Source organism: Lepisma saccharinum, chromosome 27 (assembly GCF_977018435.1).
Source record: "Lepisma saccharinum chromosome 27, izLepSacc3.1, whole genome shotgun sequence".
Taxonomy (NCBI): Eukaryota; Metazoa; Arthropoda; class Insecta; order Zygentoma; family Lepismatidae; genus Lepisma; species Lepisma saccharinum.
Genome location: NC_139255.1, coordinates 2,030,348 through 2,050,493, shown reverse-complemented (window position 1 = coordinate 2,050,493; position 20,146 = coordinate 2,030,348). Strand labels below are relative to the sequence as shown.

At 37.9% G+C, this 20,146-nt stretch overlaps 1 protein-coding gene across 1 annotated transcript in view; it reads right to left on the bottom strand.

Annotated features, from left to right (window-relative positions):
• Positions 1-20,146, bottom strand: part of LOC145980033 (dipeptidase 1-like) — a 174,267-nt gene that overhangs the window by 115,922 nt on the left and 38,199 nt on the right. The gene's annotated exons all lie outside the window — the stretch shown is intronic.

Sequence of the window (20,146 nt, the reverse complement as noted above, 5' to 3'; positions counted from 1 at the left end):
AACAAATTGTAGCTAATATCAAGCAACAGCTAGGGACCATGGAATCCAATCAAGCAAATGCTCTGTCTGTTTTTGCCACCCAGCTTCAAGAAATTGTGCAACAATACAAGAAACTTTTTGTGGACATAAAAATCAAGCCAGGCCATGATGATGTTGTTAGAACCATCAATGAGCACCTTGAATCTGTAACAAGCAGATTGCTTACAGCAGAAAAGGAAATAACAGGCATAATCGAGAATCCAAAACATACAGTAATTCTTGAATTGTACAGCATCCCCAACAAAGAATATGATTCACCATTTACACCAGGTGGCAAAATATATATGCTGTCCCCTGCACAATTTTATTACTAGTTTTTTGTTGGAGGCACACATAAACCAATCAAGATCAAATATTGGCTTCAACCACAGGCACACCACTACCCCACCTTATCAATAACAAATGCTGACAACAAAGTAAAAATCACCAGTGTAGAGTTAGAGGATTTTACAGATCCCAATACATTAGAGACAGCCTATGTTGAAGATGATGGCTCTTTGGAATTTAAAATACAAATAGGGGACAAATTATATTTAGAAAATCCTGCAGTATCAGCTGCTGAACACCCCATAGTTGCAATATTCTTGTTTACATATTATGTCTAGAAAAATTATTGTTGATGAATTACACAGACAAGCCAGACATAATTATAAGAGACTGCCAGTAGTCACAAAAGGCATAGATGATTTATGGCAAGGGGACTTGATTGAGATGGCAAGTGGACAGCTGAAAAACTTAGACAAAATCAACAAGGGCTACAAGTATCTACTTACTGTAATAGACACATTTTCAAAATTTGCCTGGGCTGTGCCACTCAAATCCAAGACTGGAAAATGTGTTACAGAAGCCTTCAGGACAATCATCAATCAGAGTGGAAGATCACCGCGCTATTTGCAAACAGATAATGGCAAAGAATTTTATAATTCTGTGTTCCAACAATTTATTAAAAGCCTGTCAATACAACATTATTCGAGTTACAGTGATCTCAAAGCCTCAATTGTAGAGAGATTCAACAAAACCCTAAAAAATCTTATGTATAAACAATTCACACTGCAAGGTAATTATAAATGGATTAATATTCTTCCAGAACTTCTACATAAATATAACAACTCGGTCCATTCCACAATCAACATGAAACCCTCTGAAGTAACTTCATCTGATGAGCAAAAATTGATCAGCACTGTTTATTATCCTAGATACCAGCCAACAACAAGAAAAGCCAAATACAGGGTGGGTGATCAAGTAAGAATCAGCAAATATAAGCACTTATTCAAAAGAGGCTTTACAAGAAACTGGAGCACTGAATTATTTACAGTGGTTCAAGTTAAACCCGGGACCCTTAACACATATATAATAAAGGATCACCGAGGAGAAATTCTCAAAGGCAGGTTCTATGAACAAGAGCTCAGCAAAACTAAACAGCCTGACACATATCTCATAGAAAAAATTATCCGCAGAAAAGGCAAAAAGTTATTTGTCAAATGGCTAGGACTTCCAGAACACAGCTGGATCGATGCAAACAAAATAATAATATGAGCACCTGGGATGTTATAAAAAGGCTGCCAGAACCTGAACAGCAGAATAAGAGAAATGGCAAATTGCTACCTGATAATATTAGGTGTCTTATTGTTGGGCCATCAGCTTGTGGTAAAACTACACTAATGGTTGATAATTTTTTATTGGCACCCAACTGGTTAGACTGGAAAAACAGGCACTCGATAATTCTGTTGTTGTGTTTGATGACATTATACTGGATAATCAAAACAAGGTTAGAAATTTCTTTACACAGGGCCGGCACAAAAACATTGATTGCTTCTACCTGGCACAGACTTTTTCAAAAATACCGAAGCAGCTGATCCGAGACAACAGCAATTTTATATGTGTGTTTCATCAAGACCATACCAACCTCAAACACATACATGATGAATATGTAGGTGGGGACTTGAGCTACAATGATTTTTCCAAGTTTTGCAGCAGGTGCTGGAACCAGGACAGTTATGGGTTTGTCACAATTGATATGACAAGAAAACCCAATAGTGGCAAATACAGAAATAAAATCAACAATTTTCTAGACATTGAAATATAAATAAATAAACATGAAAAGGCCAATCATTATTGATCTTAAATTAAGAGATTATCTTGTAAAAAGATTTAAGGGATGGAAATCAGAGAACCGAGGAATTTATGAAAAAAGAAACAAACAGAACAGCCTATCATTGATGCTATTAGTGAATTAGGTAAGAATATCAAAACTGTTACAGAGCAAAATCAAAATTTGATCACAGAGCTTGTGGCTGTAGCTGCAAGGAACATATTAGATTATCCAATCACCCCACTTTCCAGTATTCATACACCTAGTCCTATTGCTCCTAGAAGAATTGAAGCTACTCAGGATCCTATTGAATTGGGTCTTCTTGCACAAAAATATTTAACCACACCTAAAGACAACAAAGATGAGGTGTTTGGCTTATATGCTGACACAGAGCTTGATGGCAGTATCATACATAGAATTGGCAATTTCAGAGTAACATTTATGGGAGATGATATAATTGTTTATTCAGAATCTCGTCTCGGAGAAAAAGGTGCTTTTGTTAAGTACCCGGGAACACCTGGATTGTGGGAACTGATGACTAGGAAGAGGCCTGGCAGCTATACAGATCAAGATTATGAGCACTACAAAGAAATATTAATAAAATCAGATGCTCTATACCAGAACAATGATCCCACACAAAAAAGAGTCAAGTCTAGCAGTGGAGCAAAATACAATAATTTAATCAAGCCCATATGGTCACAGATCAAGACTGGCAGTGGAATCAAACAATACAACACCCTGCCTAAAGAATTTGTGTGGGTTGATGATGTCAGGAAACTTGTAGATAGGTTATTGGTGATAGCTGGGGAGGAAAATGCTGGCAACCACAATTTTTACAATGAAAAGGTTGGAATTATGGACATGATAAGCACCAAATTGTCTAATTTTATAGTGAATGACACTAAGGGGATTGGATATCTTATAAAAATTATTAATACTCTACCACCTAAATTTTGGAATATTTCTGAGGGCCGGGGGTTGGTTAATGACATTATAAACAAGCTGCCATTTGAACTACATATTCCAGGCTATCAGTATTGTGGTCCCGGTACAAAATTGGACCATAGATTAAACAGAGGTGATCCTGGTGTTAATCCCATAGATGCTGCTTGTAGAGACCATGACATAGCATACAACACACATTCTGATCTTGACAAGAGACATGTTGCAGACAAGAAATTAGAAGAGGCTGCATTTGGTAGATTTGTAAGCAAAGATGCTTCTTTAAGTGAAAAAATAGCAGCATTGGGAACCACCATAGCTATGAGCACCAAACAAAAACTGGGGTGGGGGTTGTGAATATGTATATAATAAACATAGGATGAAGGCCAAGGGTGTTATGTATCAAATACCTTATGCAGGTCTCAAATCTCTTAAAACTATTGATAGTCTTTTAACCAAAAAGCAGCGCAAGAAAAAAAGCTCTTGTCTTGCAAAGGGTCATGGTATGAAATTGTTGCTTAGTACACCCCAATTAAAAAAATTACAGCAATCAAGAAAAAAATCACGTGTAGGGGGATTCATATTTACTATCCCGGCCATCTTAGCTGCTCTCGGGGCTGTTGGGAGCTTGGCCGGGGGATCAGCTGCCATAGCAAAAACAGTAATAGATGCCAAGAAGAATAAGGCAGAATTAGATGAATTGAAGCGCCATAACCTGGCCATGGAGAAACAAGGGAAAGGTGTTAAGAGAGCCATGAATAAGTTTTAAAAAAACAAGAGCCGCTTACAAACCAAGATATTGAAGCTTTACTCAAGCCACTGGCCATCAAAAATTTTAGAGGTGTGTACATGTCTGATTCTTTACCAGAACAACCACTCAACAAAGAGTGTGGCATTGTTAATTTGGATAAGTACAAAAATCAGGGAACTCACTGGATTTGTTATCTTAAATATTTAAACAATGAGGCATTTGTATTTGATTCATTTGGAGGTGTTCCACCTGAAAATTTAATAAAATATCTAAATTCAGCTAATCTTTATTACAATAATGCCCGTGTACAAAATTTCAAAGATGTTAATTGTGGACATTTGTGTTTATCTGTTCTCAGATATATGTCTCAAATAAATAAACCATCAATTGAAAATTTTCAAAAAGCCTTGTGGTATCTGAAACATCATGGGGGTATTCCATCTCACCAGCCAGAATTCAATATTGAAACTCAAATTGCATGATGACATAGTATATCCCAAAACAATAGCTCTCAGAGCATTTTACGGCATGTACTTGATCCCTAATATTACACACCACAACAACAAAATTGCAGTTGGGGATCAAAAAATTGTCATCACTCCAGGGCAGTATAATCTATCCACTCTAAATGCTCAATTACCCAGAGGTGTAGTGTTAAGTCAAAATTCTGTCACTCACAGAGTAGAAATTGTATCTGCCACAGAAACAGTGAATCTGGGTACTATAGGAGAGCTGTTAGGCTTTGAGAACAACACAAAACTTGAACCAGCAATCAAACACACTGCTATGAATATACCTAAATTCTTAGCCATAGAGACTCTGAATATTCACTGTAATGTGGCTGAGGGTATGATCACCAAATCAAATGGTATAGGCACTCACAAACAAACTGGCATCATTGCAACATTCAAACCTAATTCCGAATTCATGGAGCCAATCATCTACAATCCATCCCCAACATTATATTTTCCTGTGTGCCATAATAGAATGGATTACATTGAGTTGATTGTCACTAATGAAAAAGAAGAATTAGTTGATTTTGCTGGAGCCACAACAACTGCTATCATAGAGATTAATATTTAAATAAAAATACATACAATGGAAAATATTGAGAGTTATGAGCTACAATCATTCTCCCCAAACAGGAGGACATTTGCAAATTTAAATCAACCCAACACAGAAATTGAAGTTGATCTTGATGTAGGAGATGGATTTATACACCCTCACAGAGCAGATCTATACATCAAATTTGATGTTGTAAAGCTCGATGGAACAGATTATCCGGCAAATTCAAATATAAGATTGGTAGACAATTTTGTGCCGCATCTGTTCTCTGAAATTGAGATCAGAAAGCATGGTGTTGTTATAAACAGAGTGGATTATCCCGGCATTACCTCCACAGCTTTGGCCACATTAAAATTATCCAAAACCGAGGCTTCTTACTACAAAATAGGTGGATTTGAGGCTGGTGATAAGATATTATCTAAGAACCACACAGTGCTGTTTCCTATGCGCCTGTTGCCAGGATTCTTCTCACATTACAAAGATATTATGTGGAAGGGTGGTTTAAGAATTACATTTAGAAGAGCTGCCAATGATAATAATGCTTTGATGAGGTACAGCACATTAAACCCTACAGGAGAAGCTCTGCCTAATACCCTACCTGATGCAGGCAAATGCATTATTCAGACTATGGAGCTAAGAATCCCTGTTGTTGAATATGAGGCCAGTTATGCTCTTAAATACAAAGCTGATATAATAAAAAATCCACAGATTCCTCTGCAATTTTATACATATCAATGTGTACAGAAGCCCGCATCTGGTTCTTATTATGAGTTTGATGCTACAAATTCATTCTCCAGTATTCAATATGACATGCCTGATTTTGTGGTGGTTCTGTTTCAGACTGGAAGACACAATAATCAGGAAAAAAATTCAAGTAGATTTGATAACTGCAACATCAAGAACATATATCTTAAAAATGGCAGAAATGAGGTATTCCCTAGAGAAAATTACAATTTAGACATGTCCAAGAATGATTTCCTCAAATTATATGAGGCATTTACGGCATTCAAAAGGGTCACTACTGGCAATACTGACATGTATTACACACCAGATGAATTCAAAGCACAGAGGCCCATGTTTGTCATCAACACTTCAAAAAGGAAACAAGTTGTGGTGAATGACAGGACAAATATTAAAATTATCTGTGAATTCCATGAGGCATTACCTGATGACACTATATGTAGTGTTATTCTCATAGGTGAAAAATCATATGTTTATGATGTAAGAAATGAGAGAGTCACAGAGCAATTCTAGAAGATATTTGCTCTATTATGCTGTTGTACAACACACAAACCTCAACTGTATTATCAGCTAGCAGTAAATATCTTATGTGTGGGCAGTTGTATGTATTTCAATCTTATATCAGGACTCGAACCCAAAGCCCCTGATTACAATGCAGCAATATTAACACTTCTCCATATGGAATATGCCCACATTTTACTGGGTTCTGAGACGTTAATACAGACAAAATTGGATTTTGAACTGCCATAATATTTTCTAAGTCTTTGCCTAGGCTCATATTATCAGAATAGAATTGCTTTCAGCATGAAAAACAGTTCATTGCCACTATGCCAGAAGATATGTATTTTTATCTCAATAATCTTTGTTACACTTTTACATGTCGCACAGAAAGATTAATGACCTCTTCAGTGAATCGCACAGAAAAATCATTAATGCTCCCTTCTAGCTGTATAGATTATATCTCTTGCGTGCCGGCAAAACATGCAAACAATTAATTATGTTTGCCCGCTTTTCCCCTATTGTATGGCTGAGCGGGTGATCCCCAATATAAAATAATTTTGCTCTGTTGAACAACACTTTTTACCAGGTTTCAGATCTGGGAGTTGTATATCAACTAGGAATAATTATTCTCAAAATCTCACGTATGGAGATATTATTTTGCAACATGTATTTCAATCTCTCAGAACTCAAACCCGAGCCTTTTGCTTACAAAGCAACAATATTAACATTTTGCCATCAGGGGAGGCTTCACTTTTTACCAGGATTCAAACCCGAGCCTCCCGATTACAAGACAATAAAAACCATGCACCACACTCCACTAGGTTCTAAGACCCAGTATATCAATTCAAGATTCCTGGAATTTTGACAGAAAAAAACACACTATAAACAATAAAATCATATGGGAACTTGGCATTGTTTTAAGTATAGCCAAATCTGCTTGAGGGGGGTTCATACTTTCTCAGGAAATATTTGAGGGCATTTTCACAAAAATCTTGGATTAGACGGGGTTCCACACTTGAGCAAAAAGCTCATATGGGCATGTTGAGCAAGTTTTAAGTGTAAGCAAATCTGCTTGAGGGGGGTTCATACTTTCTCGAGTTTATAATACAGTCAATACAACTACTTACGCTGAGAGCAGAAGCCTATTAGCAGGTCGTAGTAGATTACACTGAGGGGGACCTTACAGTATGAGGAGGCAGCCTTATAGGAAAATGTCGTAAGTCATTTCAAAAGTAGGTCAAAGGGCGAGTTAGCATAAGAGCAAAATTTGCAGGAGGTAAAAAATAGCTTAAAAAATGATGCCAGAGCTTTTTCTGTCCATTTTTCTCTCATTGTAGGTTAGTTTAGTGCGTAAAACGTCGTAAAATAAAAAGTAGGTCAAAGGGTAGTTCCAGAACGTACCAACCCACCTACTCATTGACTTTCACGAAAGTGATACCCAGGTGTCAACCTGTAATAGCGTTTTTGATTTTATTATTTTGAAAATTTTGTAAAACTATCATATGCGGGAAATCGCTCTAACTCGTTCATTCTCTACTTTTTGACATTCGTATTTACCTATTCTGCAATATCAAACATTGTTTAACAAGGGATTTCGCTTTTTTTTTAACGAATTTAGTGTCTATTGTCGACATATCGAGTAATTATTGTTCGTTCTTTTCTCGCTTCCTGAACACGCAAAATGGCGGGCAAATCTTGACTAGCGTTGTGTTTCAAACGGCAAAGGAGTGTTTCAATAGTCTTAACAGAAAAATTCCCACATAGCCCCAAAAACCATTCGGGATAGTATGACCATCCACAAATAGCCCCAAAAACCATTCCCGCATAGCCCCAAAAACCATTCACGATAACCCCACGCACCATCACGGTAAGGTTAGGTTAGGTTGCTTTAGGTTGGGCAATATAGTGAAGAAAACTGTGCGTTTGGAAACACTTGCCGGGGATTATGCCATCAGATGCTCGCAACATCCGGTTCAAGTACATGGATGGAAATGCAAGCATCAGCTTTCGTGCATCGGACGGACATTATTGTAGAAAAATACATGATTTAGCGGCCAAATACATTGAAAAATGAGAGAAAACACTTCTACGACCTTCCGAAATTACACAGAAACTCTATTCCGTAAGTAGTTATACAAAACCAACACATCGTTACGGTCTAGGACATACTCTACCACTTCTTCTCTACAGCTACGTAGTATATAGTAGCATTGCCGCACCCTGTATGAAACTTCGGAATGAAAAAAAAAAAACAATTTTTTTGGAACGGGTAAGACGCTCGATTGTAACGAACTTTTAGTGTGTGCACAAAGGACTACAGGGAGTTCCAGTGCAACAGATTGTTCAGGCCTCGGAGAATGTGTGATATGGCATAAATAACTTAGAGTGTGTTCAAAAACCGTCCCGAGTTCCAGAAAGTTCCGGAGTTCCGGGATTTAGCGCGTTCCAAGCCTTGAGCACGTTAGGGTGTTCCCGATTCCAGAATGGGGGATTTCTCACCTTACTGAGTGTGTCTCAACTGTTCGAACAAGTAGCAACACGGGAAAAATTGTGGTGACGTACTAGAGTGTAGTACTTCACCACAATTTTACTAGACTGCTTCCGTTTCCAGAAACTGATTAAAACTCATTATCTCAAGAACAATTGTGCAACGCTTAATTTCTTCATGCAATATACCGGTCTCTGCAAAACACGAAACACGCAGGTGTTTGTATGTAAAGAAACATGTATTACTAGTTCGTCACTGGAAACTACGCACATGAAACGTCTTTGGTAATAATATAGTGACAAAACAACGTAGACGTAAACATAAGCATTGTGACAGTCTCTGCTTTTGTCTTTCCTTACCTCAATGACAGATTGGCACAACCTCGGCATTCGTCGAAAAATCTCTTGTATTATGTCCCTGGAAATAATGTTCCAAGCATAGAATACGCTCTGATAGAGGTGATTGGTCGGTTTATGCCTCCACCGGGTATCGAACCCGGGACCCCTTAATTACAAAGCAACGACGCTACAACTGTGCTCTCGGGGAGACCTGGTAGAGGTGAATAGCTTTAGTGGGCTTCCCCATTGTCGATATATGCATGCTTCCATCAAGATCATCGGAGAGAAGCTCGAGAACAGTTAACTCAGGCGATTGCGGAGGCCAGTTTCCATTGTTTTTGGATTGGATTGTTTTTTTAAGTCCACTTTATGCACATTAAGGTTAATCGGGACTGGACCTACAGTTAAAGTTGGATCCGAACCACTATGTGTCTTCACCGGGTATCGAACCCGAATCTTTGTAAAAAGATAACAACTTAAAAATAAAATAAAATGAATAAGAAATAAATTTTAGAAAAAGATTTAGACGAAATACATAACATAAACATACAAGTTACATCATAGTATTTGAACACAATCTCTGCTCTGCCAAACGAAAATTTTTTACTTCATTTCGGAAAGATTCTACTTGTATTTTAGATAAGCTCGACATGGTCTTAGGTAGGGCACTCCATATTTTTGCAGCAAAATATGAAAACAACGACTGACATGCCTGTGTGTTGCAGAGTGGAAGGTTAAATTTGAAATTATTTCTTGTATGGTTGCTGTGAATACTGGTGCGAGGGATCAACATGTCTGCCAGACACGACGGCTTGCCAGATGTAATAATTTTATGTATAAGGCAATATGTATGCAGTAGTCGCCTACGGTACATATTGATGATATTCTTATTATATATGTTCACGTCTCGGGATGAAAAATATGAACAGCATGCACGCTTTTGGCATTTTTTAATTTTTGCTTGTAAAGTTTTATTTATTCTACCAGAGTACACTACGTCACAATAGTCGAGAAATGGATATATAAGTGTTTCAACTAATCGCTGCTTGGTTTCTGAAGATAATAGTTTGTTAAATTGAAACGAGAATCTAAGTGATCCACATGATTTATTGAAAAGCGACTTTAAATAACAAAAACTAAAATAATATCCTTAACTTCTTGTGTGTACTGTAGGCTGTGTCAAATTTAAATTCCTCCAAGGAATAAGTCAAATATCGCATTTTTCTCTATCATTCTTAGTTATAAAAGAACAACAACCTTGAGTGTATAGAGAAATGGTTAATGAAAAAAAAATAACAACTGAAATCCCTCAATATGAGAAGGGATATCAGTCCGTGACACAAAAACAGATATTTTCAAAAAACTCAGTAAGATCTCTTTATAAAATATGTGTAATAATTGTAACAGAGATAAATGAAAATGTTTAATATAGTCATTTCTTCAAATGTGTCAATGAAAAAATGTTCGATAACTCTGTAATAGGTCGAAATGTCATAATTAAAGACAACTGTTCCTTATACGATGTAAAATCCATACAGAGCAGAAAAACACAGCTCACATCGAGGAGCTCCGTTAAACTAAAAGCAAAGCGAATACTATAAAACTCCCAAATCGTTCCGCAAAATTCAAATTTATTGCCTTGTCGCTCTTCTTTTTATTGCGGCGGTGCCTAAAAGACAAGCTGCATCGTCCATCTTGTAAACGCGACAGCATTGCACCAACAATGATAGAACGAAAATGGGCCACAGAAGCTAAAAGTCTCATAAACGTAGCATCGCATGAATGATTGCTCGCCATGGATGTCTCTCGCCAAGCACAGACAGCGCCTCTGGCGGCCGGATGGAGATGCATCACATGCTATTTAGCCGGCACTTTTCCACCACATGCAGGAGCACTCGCACGCACAAGAACACTTCACCCTAATGAAAACAAACCACCGCAGGGCGGATAGCCTTTGAGCAAAAGCTTCGGCTCGTAACAAAGTTACGAAAGTAGTTCGTATTGCCTCCGTTTTCCGCCGGATAAAAGCTCCGGGCGAAAGTGATCAATAATTTCAAGCCAACCGCATCATCCTCTCTGGCGCTACTTGCAACTGATCTTTGAGGTTTGCGGGGTAGAGTATTTCGTGTAACTTGAACGCGTTCCTTCCTGTTGAATCCTTGCGGCAAATTCTGTGAACGAGTATTGGTGTGGTCGTTTCTTTCTCGCGGACCTTGTAAAGTTGAAGTCCTGATTCGAACGTCACTTTACCTCCAAGAAGGTTCCGAAAGTTCAGTTTTCCTCTGATAACCATATGTCAAGTCCACGTGGAAACCAGTATATCCTCCCCTCAAATAGTTCCCACCAATAGCGTTCGTGTTAGGAACTGACAGTACTTGTGATGTCCACGTGTTGCCAATTCAGTTTCTTTAAAGTTTTCATAACGTGAGGTTTCGGTTATATTTGCTAGCTTGCGTTATTTTATTCTGCTATTTTTCTTTTTATACAATGTGAATACCTTGCACAGAGAAAAATGTTTGTTTGGATTAACCAAAAAAATGTTTAAATAGGCATCAACAAAACAATTGTTCACCAGTACCAAAAGATTTCGTCAAGTTCTATTTGTTTGTCGTAAACTATTTTTTGATTACCAACACTAAATATTATTTTGGAAAATCTAATAAAATGTAGTGCATTTGTTTAGGAAAACCAAATAATTTAGTCAAAATCACGACATTTGCTTTCTAATTCTTGCCAAATGTTTTTATTTAAGGTTTCCAAACGATTTAATGAATAATTTATTCAAAATTGCTTACTCTGGTTAATTTTAGCTAGGCGGTATAGTTTGTACAAAGTAAACGATCTCAAAATACACATTCAGAATAGAAAGTTCACATGAACTAACAGTTTGTGGAGTGTGTTTGTTTTCCTTCGCCACACATAGCTCCTAGTTATATAGACTGGAATCAAAAAGGTTGGTCATGGGAAATTCGCTTATATTCACTGTACTACGTTTTCTTCTCTACCTTGTAACTTTATTGTATACATATTTTTGAAGGATGTTAAAGCATAATTTTTCACTATGATTGCAACAAAACCTACCATTATTTGTTGTACAAAAACTTATGTTTCTTCTAACATTTTAGGAGAATCATCTAGCTGCCATTGTAGGAAACATTAGAATAAAGTATTTATATCCTGAGCCTTTTTTTAGAATATTAGGTTACACAACAACATGAAGACTTGCTTGGAGTAATTATCTACCTACATAAGTTTCAATTTTCGACATGTCGAAAAGTGTGCTATGTGCCGAGCCCAATATGCTGTGCAGTGTGCTATCTGAAATGTGTATTGTTCGTAGTGCACAATGTAGCCAGTAGAATGCGTTCCACCGGGCTGTGGAATGTAACAGTTCAACAGTTTTTCTTCGTTTTCTCGGAATTCCAGTTTTGGCACTTAGCCCGGTTTTTATTTCCACTCTACATTTTGTTTACGAGTACCATATTTCGTTGGCCACTACTTTTTTTAGTATTCTTAAACAAAATGCTTTAGTAATTACAGGCAACATTTGATTATCGGAAACAAAGAGCATAACCAAACAGCTCAACCAAACGTTTTTGGTAATTCCGAAGAAACCAGTTTTATTTCTGTGTGGTAGTGTAACGTTGTTGCAGTTCGTGTTGCATGTCTGAACTACGGGTAGAAGTGACAACAGCGCTTCTCAGAAAAACAGATGCTGGCACGAAACCAGATACGCGGCCGGTCGGCTTCCTCTCGAGCTATGTCAAAGATATCGATCTGGCGTTCGAATCAGGGCTTCAACTATAATTTCAGACATAACATGTTGAAGCGCCATCTTTTTTTTATTGGAAACACGTCCATGGTGTTACATTTGAAGCAAACCTAACCAGTACCTGATCTACAAGCCTCAAATCCCCGCAGTGCGCGGGGCGACGTATATGCGTATTATATGCGTATGTAAAAAATAAACGTAGGTAGTCAGGGGTACAGAAACGAATACAATATATACAGGTCAAGTTAAAGTTCAAGTTCCCTGTGCAGATAGCACCGTGCCATGAAGGCACATTTAGGGTACGTGGGGGTAGTGCCCCACATATTTTCGATGTGGCCATCTTGGGGTGATGTGCACGCTGCAGCCGCTTTTACCCCCCCCCCCTTCCCGGATACCATTGATTTTAGGCTGCGTGAGCCCTGTAGCAGCTTTATGCGGAAACAAAGCCAGAAAAAATCCGACCTTAGATCACCCACCCGGGTTTCTCGCGTGGCAGTCAGACTAGAATCAAATCAGGCTACCGCATATCCCATGAATATTCAGCATCGGAGGTCGCATGGATATCTAGATCGACAGATTCTGTGCATATCCAGAATGGGATATCCCATGGATGTCCTACTCATATCCAGAATAGAATAGCTATCCACTACGGGATATCTAATGGACGTCCTACGTATATCAATAACTAAATATCCACTACGGGATATCCTATGGACATCTAATGGATATACATATGGATCTGATCTGAACACTTAACAGCTTGAGAAGGAACCTTGAATTTTGTAAAATTTTCGGAAGTAAACTCGACACGACGCAGAAAACTACATCTGGCCTGCACAATATTCAAAATTCTGCAAACAAAAACACCGACCTACTTATACAACAGACTCCAATTTAGACACGACATACACAACTACACGACTCGACACTCTATTTCTGTCATTCTTCAAAGCTGCTTCTGCATATTGTTGGAATGCGCTGCCACCAGATGCTACCTCGTGTGCGACCTACAACAGCTTTAAAAGGGCAGTAAGAAAAGTACTTCTTCATGAGCAAGGACAAATCCTCAGTACACATGACTAGATTCAGTATGCTTACGTTGAAATCAAATGAAAAATGAGCAGATTCGAACCCAAGATGAACATTTTGATGTGTGTGAATGAGTAAAATTGTTTTTATCTTTTTAAATTGTTAATTACTGAAATATTTAGAAGTGAAAATGTAATGGAATTCTTATGTTATAGTAGCAATTCTATTTTGTTTGTTTTATTGTACTAGATTTTGCGGGTTAACTTCGCCCATGAATAAAGAATTTCTAATTCTAATTCTAATTCTAATAACGTTTCAGCTTATTTTAGCATCGGAGACTTGGAACACAATTATTTACTTTACAAGAAATAAATCTAATACCTGCATAAGATACGTCTCTTATTATCATTACTATTTTTGGTATTTTAGCTCGCTTTTCTGCAGCTTGAATTACTTAAAATGATAACGAATGGTGAAATAAATAGAAAATACACAATGATACATCCACCGAGCCGCCTCGGGTGACCAAGAGCATTGAGTGGTCCTTGCCAACGAATACTCCAGGTTCGAATCTTGTTGTGAGTTTTAATCCAGTTCATCTTCTAAGCATTTATTCTAACCGTCGCAATTATCACTTGTGACAGAAATGAGACATACATTAGAAATATACACATACAATAATCCATCAATTTTAAGAACTTAGAATAGTTTATTTTTCAAAATGAGCATATTAGTGTACATATATCAACAGGAGAGACTCTCGTGATTGAATCTAAACCCTAGAGAAACGTCATTTTTTTAGCACCCTATCGCTGTGTTTCAAGATGGCAGATTTTCAACCGCAACACAACTTTGGAAAATACGCTTGGTGCAGTTTATGTCTAGAGGAGAAATGTTGTACTACAGACCTTAAAAATATGTTTTTATATGTTGTAATTAATACAATTTTATTATGACTTCACAGGAAAAAAAATGAGATACATGAAAAGTTAAAAGATGCAAAGGCTGGAAAGGAACACGTTTCTGCTACTCGTTTTACTGGACAAGTAGAGCCTCTACAGTTCCAAATCGCATTTGCTTGGTTTCGAATTCTGGCATTAGACTTGCAACCTTCAGGAGCATCGTGAAATGCATTTGTAGTTTGTAATTACATCTTCAGTTGCTGGCAACTACAAAGGAACACGATGATCTCTCAAAGACCAAAAGCACGTTTGATGCGATTACAATACCGTAGACAAAAAGAGCTGAAGACAAATGCAGGTTGAATTCTCTATATGACTGCATGTAAATTACACAGAGCCTAAACAATGTATCAAATCACAGTTTTATCACTATGTGCAGGCCTGTACCCAGGATTTTTTTGAGGGGCCAGATCCGAAAATGTGTGTTAATATATATATATAGTAGACCTAGTGGCCCGGTACCCAGTCATCATTTGGAGCTCGAACCATCATTTGGAGCTCGGTGGGGCAGAGCACAGTTTGGTTGCACATATTCACTTTCCCGGCACACAAGTACGACAGTGTCTTTGAAAATGTTGTAGTACAAGTGGCCCGGTACTGAATTTTCATTTGGGGCTTGTGGGGCTCGTCGTAGCCTTTTATGATGTATATTTTGAGGGGCACAGAGTTGGCGACACTGTGGGTTTTTACTGTAGCCTTTTATGAGGGGGGGTTTATTGCTTTTTGTTTACATCTGGTAACACTGCCGTAGTTTGACAGTGTTGTTAACCTACTGGGTTTTTTTACTGAGGCTCGAATCATCATGTGGGGCTCATCGTAGCTTTATATGATGTATATTTTGAGGGGCACAGAGTTGACGACACTGTGGGTTTTTACTGTAGCTTTTTATGAGGGGGGGGGTTTATTGCCCTCTGTTTACATCTGGCAACTCTATTGGATGTTTTTTTTTTGAGGCTCGAAATTATTATTTGAGGCTTGAAATTATTATTTGAGGCTCGTCGGTGTTACCAACCCACTCTACAAAAATTCTACTATATGATCTTTCACTGGCTAAGCTAACCTACAAATAGGAGTTATATATAGCACTGACTTATAAACCCACTGGGTTCTCTTGGCATGTTTTTTTCATGATGTGTTGCTAGACTATTGAGCATCTTGGCGTATACAATGTATATATTTTGAGAGTAGGTAAACCTACATCCAGGAACTGGCAACACTAGTTTCTGACAGTGAATTTGAAATAAAATATTAAACAAAATACATGAGTAAGCACTGTGATTACAAATAGTACCAGTGTTATGCCCCCAACTCCAACTGGGCAACTGGGGAAAATAATTGTACAACAATTTGTACCTAATTGTACAATACTTGTACCTAATTGTACAACATATACACAGACATAAAAGAGAGAACCTTCCCGCAACTTACTTCGTGTACAATTTATATGATTTTACAACTGTGAAAAGAAAGCATATGTGTTCTGTATGCACACATTCATTCTTATTTTTCGAAGTTGAATGGAAGCACATGTTTTTTTACGCTCTCGTAATACTGACCTTGCCCCAGTGATTTTAAATTGCTTCCATCCGGTTTTTTTTTCTGTGTTATTTCCGCATGCACGCAACATTCGCTTTCAATAGTTTAATGAAATACAGAAGGAGTGTTAGTTTAGCAGGTTTTGAGTTTACAATTTATTAAATTAAACAATAATTTATGTAAGATTATACTTGTACTTACCGAACACAAAATAATAAAAGCACATGTGAATTTTTGCGTGTGTTCATGTTATATGACGACTGAGTAAGAAATAATGTTGACTCCTCGAAAGATAAAGTACTCCACGTCACCAAAAAAAATATCTCTTCTTGTCGATAAGTTGTCATGTTGTAATCAAAGGGTCCCGGGTTCGACACCTACTGGATTCCGATTCTATTTTAAACTGTATGCCCAGTCCTCCGATTAATCTATCTGTGCATAGAGTAAACTTAAAAAGTTGGTTAATTATTGTTGCGATTAAGGATTAAAAAAAAGAGTGGGTGAAGTCAGATTCAAAAAGAATGCCACGTGATTATTTTGATTCAATAGCTTCGTCTAGTTTGCTGCATTTTTTAACTGCACTCACGTGTTTAGTTGGTTACACGGTGCAACCTACCTTGTTGATTTGGTGTCATGTAGTGTATTTGGTGTCTGCACCACGTCTTGGAGAGGTGTAATATGTGGTGTGGTGTATGACCACGTGGTGAGTGGTTAACTAATCAAATGAATGTTTAAAGCAGCAGACAGGCATTTGTTGAATCTTCTGAACTTGAACACTGCTATTCGTCTACTTGGTTGAACGTTATTTTTTTTCACCAGCCTGACACCGGGATACACCTGCACTGCAAAGAAGTGCAGCGTACTACATGAGAATATTAAATTGCTCTGTTGTAAATGAGATGCATGATGTTTTCTCGTAAGTTGTTAATATGAATTGATGCTACTGTGAAGAAACTGAAGGCAGAATAATGCCAATGCTATCTGGACTCGCTTAGTTAATTCAAGATAGTCGCGACAAACGTAAACGGGCTGTGCAGGACTTGGAAAATTTTTTCGATTGATGAAAATTTGGTTCTATGATGATGACCTATACTAAATTTTTGGTATGGGAGGACAGAGGATACCGAGACTCGACCAACACACTAAACCCCAGACTTCTCTATGGCTACATGTTCGGAAGTTACGAGTGATTAAAAGTTTTGGGAGGGTGTGTGCAAACATCTCTTACCCTTGAACTCAGGACCACCAAACTTTGGCATACATACGCTACATCCCCAAAATCGACAAGGGGTGGTGTTTGGGGGAGATTTTTCGATTTATTTTCGCGCAATATCTCACTGTTTTCGAGTTATTTGCAATTTTTAATGCCGGACTTGGAAAGTAAATAATTATCTACCTCATCAATAAATTGAAATATAAAGGAATAATGATACTACATCTACGAAATGTCAATATCATGCTGCTGCTTCAGACAGAAAGGGGGGGGGTTCAACCATGATTACCTATGTTTATTTTGTTAGGAGCCAATGCTAGCGCATGTCTCTACGATGATCCTATCGAAAAGAAATTGACAATTGGCCCACCCTTGACCTCCAAATTTCGTACACGTACTCTACATCACCAAAATCGACAAGGGGGTCGACCCTATCTTCTGCACAACTCTGACGTGTACGTCCTGTTTCGCGAAGAGACGACAACCTTCCACAGCTGTTTGTATTATATTACATCAGATATTATATTGCATGAGTGAGTTGGCTGTGTGTATAAAAACTAGTTTCAGACATGGACGCGAATATAATGCCATGATAATTAGCTGCTGTCCAAAGTTATTGCATAACTTAAAATATTTATATATAAAAAAGGATATTTATTGTACTGTGCTTTCTAGCGAAGGTATTATTGTAAACGATATTGTTTGTAAATGTGGAAAGTTAGAAGCTCAGTCCCCGGCCTATCAATGATAAAAAATTTCATCACGGACAACAACCAAAAAAAGGGTGTGCACGTCACAAAAGCATTGTCATATGGACTGACGATTATTATTTTTTTTTAAAAAAAAAAAAAACCTAGTTACGATGGGTTATGATCTGTGCTGTCTTGCAATTGTTTTTGCTTATTTCAATGTCAGCGAGCGTGATATGAAACATGCATGCGAAGAAGGGAGGGAGATCATAACAAAATAATTCACACTTCGATTTTATTACTTTTGCTAGTCATGTTTCACCTCCTATCTAGAAGGATACTGGATGCTACTTTATTTGAAGATGGCTAAAAGCGAGGGAAGGAGAGAAATGTTACTTTTTACTTTTTTGCCTGTGTGTGACGAAAATAGTTTTACATACATACGACTGTATCGTGATCTGCTTGAATCATCATTACGTCTGTGAGTTTTCAGTATTGCTGAATATATTTACATATCAACCAACGGTTATGAATTGCGTAGAAATTGGCTTTTGTTAAGGGTCCAGTGGCGAAGTTGGAAACAGAGAGCGGTCACATCAGACAGGTGCTCCTGGTATCTAAAGAAATGCCCCCTCTTACAGAAAAAAATGGAGTGTTAGAAAGGAAAGATGTTATACCCGAATGAACGGGGAGTCTCGAGCATCTTCCAATCCTCATCTTCGCGTTCAGCTAACGAGGAAAAAAAAGAAACTTTACATATGGGGGACTCAACAGCTTCTGTACGGTATTGTCCATGGATGTTAAAATTTTTGTTTTTTTTCTGAATAGACGGACATATCAGTGTTGCAATCTCCAGATGAGACCGGAGCTTATTATTATTATTATTTTGGACAAGGGGGATCAGATCAATGTATGGACTAAAACTTTTCTTTACATCAAAATAAAACAGAGGATTTTTTACTCCACCGCTTACTTATTATTGTAAAGAATGAGGTGCCGCGTCTTATTGTATAGTCTTCCAACAGCACACCTCGGGGCATAAATTTCTGCTTCTTCATGTATGCAAAATGCACTTAACTTCTGTTGTGAAGCGAATAGAGAGTTTGTTTTTGCTGCTGTGATTAAATACTAAACCAAAATCTTATTACATAATTTTGAAGTATATTTGTTAATACGATCTATATTATATGTCCTCCTCCGTAGTCGAGCGGGTTAAGGCGTTCACTCGTCTTGAGATTGTTTGCTGCGGGACGGCGTAGGTTCGAATCCGGCTCTGGTCGGAATTTATTCGGCCTACGTATAGGGCCGGTGGCAACCCACCATCGTGAGGAAATTGGGAAGCTCCGAGTGAGTGAGCGTAACCTGGTCAAGAAGACCTACAATAACGGCTGGGGGTTCGTCGGGCTGATCACTCGTCACCCCAACACTGGTCTGAGACCTCCACGCTATAACAGGTGACGGCGGAACAGTGTGGGAGGGAGACCAGCAGTCGGTAGGTAAGCCAAGGCCCGCCATGGTGCTGTAGAGCTGTAGGGTTATGTTATCTATATTATATCATCGCTATAGGTGGTCCATGTTATGCGCAGGAGAATTTTTAAAAAATGTCTTGTTTCTCGAACCTGTGGCCTGTAGATTTGCTTTGTTGGCAACAGAAACAGAAAATGGCACTATGTTATTCTATACTGATACAGGTGTACTGTAATCATAACAATTTTCTAGTAACAAAACAACAACTATGTCGGAAAGAAATGGTGGGGGGCTTGTCTGTGTGGGGTCTTATTAACTACTTCACATCTGTACCCGCACAACTCATCGACTACAAAGCAACAATGTTAGGAAGTGTGTGCATGGTCCCAAAAATACAAATTTAAAATTACCAATGAGACATGAACTCTTTTTACTGGTGTGTATTTGAATATGCGAAAATAAAATACTTTGAATAACCACAAAAAAGCTTGCAACGGTATAGAGAAGGGTCACAACTTCAA